This window comes from Aquarana catesbeiana, linkage group LG04 (genome assembly GCF_042186555.1).
Source record: "Aquarana catesbeiana isolate 2022-GZ linkage group LG04, ASM4218655v1, whole genome shotgun sequence".
NCBI lineage: Eukaryota > Metazoa > Chordata > Amphibia > Anura > Ranidae > Aquarana > Aquarana catesbeiana.
Window position 1 is genome coordinate 23,793,522 of NC_133327.1, and position 3,759 is coordinate 23,797,280.

General features: G+C 44.3%; 1 protein-coding gene across 1 annotated transcript in view; it reads right to left on the bottom strand.

The window, feature by feature from the left end:
- Positions 1–721: 721 nt before the first annotated feature.
- Positions 722–3,759, bottom strand: part of LOC141139101 (uncharacterized) — a 42,152-nt gene continuing 39,114 nt past the window's right edge. The window contains exon 7 of the mRNA XM_073624913.1: positions 722–3,759. This exon is cut by the window's right edge and continues 7,020 nt beyond it. The gene's annotated coding sequence lies outside the window, so the exon portion shown is untranslated.

The window sequence follows — 3,759 nt, forward strand, 5'->3', positions numbered from 1 at the left end:
TCAATAAATTTGTATGTTTCACTATACTATTTTCTGATCATCCATTGCTGGAGTAACCGCTTTTCCTCTCGGTATTCTCTATACTGAGGATCCCCTCCCCCTTCCCTTTTTCCTTCATCCCTGGCATATATACATCATGCATTAGCAGCAGGAGAGGGGGCGCAGTCCTGCATCCTCACCCTGGGGGCTGGATGAACCTGTCCTGGTACTGCTCCTGTGGGTGCCAGTATAATTATAACCTTAAGGTGAAAGAATTCCTGTGTCCATCAATGGTCGGGAAAGAAATACAGTAAAGCCTCGGAAGCTGTTTTTTTTAAATCCTGACTCGATTTGTGAGCATGGTCTCTCAAGACGAGCAGAATTCAAGCCTCTGGGGTGAGCAGCACCAGAGGTGCGGGGGCGCTCGGAGCTGTTTGGAGACACTCAAAACACTCAGAGATGCTCCATTCTCTAGTGTCTCCGAGAGATTTCCGAGCGTTTCCATCGCCCCCCACCTCTGGTCACATGCGGTACTGCATACAATAGCAGTCATTGTGGAACGAATTATCTGAGTTTCCATTGATGCTTATGGGGAAACTCGCTTTGATATACGAGTGCTTTGGATTACAAGCATGCTTCTGGAACGGATTATGCTCGTAATCCAAGGTACTACTGTAGGTTTTAATATACCCAAAATTCTCAGCACACACACTCATCAGGAATGAAAACGCGAAGCCAGGTCTCTAGAAAGAGAAGTTTTATTGCTGAAGTTGTGACTACAGGCAGTAAGAAAGGTTTATAAAACTCGGACTTCTATCTCAGGAACATACTGACTCGCAGAGCTAACACAGAAGGTCACGGGGGAGGAAGACGAAAAACAGTGGCAGTCCAGAGAGACACATAGCGCAGCCTCCACCAACAGCCACAAGTACACCAAAATGTGTGGGGGTGACCTCCTGCACCGAGCGCTACTCCAGCCGCAAAGCTTCCTGTGCTTATTAAAGAGAACCTGTCATTACAGCAAAGTGGCAATAGGTAAAGACTGAAGGTAACAGGAGGTGGAGGTACACAACTACTAAATTTCCTCTATTGTTACTCCCAAAACCCCTAGTATGCCAATCTTCACTTCAAAGCTCAGACACACTCCTGCATCCCATTGTGTAATCCTCACGCCAAGGGGATTTATACTTCTTTTTTTATTATTACACACATGAAACAGATCAACTTCAAGTAAATCTAAAGCCCAAACGTATATGTGTATTAGAGAAGCTCCGCGGTCATTTAAAAGATTGATAACAAATATTTGCTACATAACCTATAAACTATTTCACGTTTTTAGAAATGTTTCCTCGAAATTCAATCTGCGGTCAGCTATAACTTCTAAAACTGTGATATAAATATTACATTTCCTACGACTAATGGCAACGGTCCGTGAGGAACCCTCTGAACATTCCATCTGCTCATGCGATTGTCTCACAGCTTTTCCCAGAGCTCAAAATAACACCTTTTAAACAACTTGTCTACCAAGGTAGGTCTCTAAATATCTTGGTAGTCCAGGGGTCAAAACAAGCTGGCAATGTTTTGTTCAACATGCTCCTGGCTTTTATTTAACTGAAGACAAATCTCCCGCGGTGGTTCCCAAGTTCTTCCCCTGCCTTGGAAAGCATGAGACCCCGGGAAATATTGCCAGGATGGCGAGAAGGAGCAGATCGGGGAAACAACCCTATTCTGAGGCCAATGAACAAGGAAGCGCTCAGCTCAGGCCACTTCCAGGTTTGGAGCTGTCAGAATCCTGGCTGAAACGTGGGGTAAACAGCTGACCAAGCACAGTCCTGTGCTTGATAAGCTAGAGTGGAGGGCAGGGGAGATTTTTTAAAACTGAAGAGTGTAAAATCTGCTGCAGCTCTGCACAGAAACCAATCAGATTCCAGGTTTTATTGTCAAAGTTTAAGCTGTCCATAGACAGTTCGAATCTCTCGCTGTTTCAGCAGTAATGGCCAAGATTCGAACCATGTATAGGCAAGGCTGAATGTACCCAAGTTGATTGCTCGATCAACTTGGGTACGACCAGCCTGTCGGATTTTACATGCGATTATTGCTGCCACTGGTTATAGAAAATCGCTCTACTGTGTTGATGGGGGAATCCCTCTTGCAGACCCATTGTGTTCTCCCTGTGGGGGAAGGCGTCCCTGCTGGGAGAACACAATAGCTCCCCAGGAGGGGTTCCCCACAGTCAGTGTTGATAGGTGAATCAAGCAATTATCCTTTCTGCAACCCGTGGTTGCAGGAAATAAAATCGCTCTGTCTATGGCCAGTCTTAATTGTACAAGCTGAAGTTACAAACCGATTGGCTACCATGCACAGCTGCACCAGATTCTGTGTGCTCCAGTTTTAGTAAATCTACCTCTAAGGGTCTAATAGACCCCTATTATCTCCATAAAGAGCACCTGTCACCTGCCAACGCTATCACTTAGGGGGCTTGCTTGCCCCTTTGTGAAAGCAATAAAGTTAAAAGACAAAAACATTAAAAAAAGTGTTCAAAAAAACTCCAAAAAACTAAAATTATATTAAAATAAATTAAAATGTTAAAAGCAACCCGCTGCTCTCTGTACACACAAGAAAGCAAACAAGCACACAGGGCGCCCTCGTAAACAGCGAATGCGCAACACACATTATTACACACTGTTATGTCTAAACTGATTGCCTGTAAAAGATTTTAAATTGTAGCTTATGAACAATCTTGGGCTCCAACGTTTTTTCTTTTTTTAACATTTTATGGGTACACACAATTTTAGGCTCCATTCATACATGGCGATTCAAAATCACGGGAAAAATTGCTGAAATTCTGCCCACGATTCCAAATCGCATGCCAATCAGTGCAACACGTGCATTTGGGTGCCATTTGTTTTAAATAGCACACCAAACGCAGTAGAGGTTTGCCACGCAACAGAATCACCCTGCAACAGCGTCAAAGCGCAATTTTAAAGATCGCGTGAGGAACAGGGGCTTAGTTTGGGTGACAAACGTGCATAAGGCAGCCCATTGAAGTGATTGGGCTTGCCCTATGCATGACACGCAGAATCACGTGAAAATTGCCTACACAAAATCGTGAGTGGGAGTGCGAGTTACCGCCACGCAAAGTGTGAACGGGGCTTTAGGGCTTGGTCTGTTTGAGATCCACTTACTTGACACAACTCCATCTTTTATGTGTTACCAAAAATGCTGATTTTTAACATGCAAGAAAAAAGTAAAAAAAAAATTTATGGACAGAAGTGGGTTTGGGTTAAAAGCTCTGTTGGGTTTTTCAGTGACAAGAAATGAGAGGAAATACCCTAAAATGAAGGAGCAATCCCGCTTCTGACATTACATATCCACTGATTTCCCTTCTCCTGCCATCAAACTTTTTGATCATTTTTGTTGAATTACATAAGTACATGGGAACAGTCAGATTCACTTCAGACACACACAAGCTCTTGATTTAAAACAAAATCCTCTGCAATCTCCAATGGCATGTAACATCTACTATGCTCCTGAGGCTTCACCAGGGTTTTAGGCAACACGAGGGAGCAGAGAGGCAAGGTGGAGGTACTTTTCGGGGCCCTTTCACATGGGCGATCCAATCAGGTGGACCTGATCGGAAGGTCTGTGCATGCCTATGGACTGGTGGGTATAAACTGACTTGTGCCCTCTTGGTGTAGAACTGCTTCCTCTTCCATTTAGGTGGACCAGATCGGAGGCAGCCACGTGTAAACTGACAGCGGATTCCTTTTACTCCCAGAC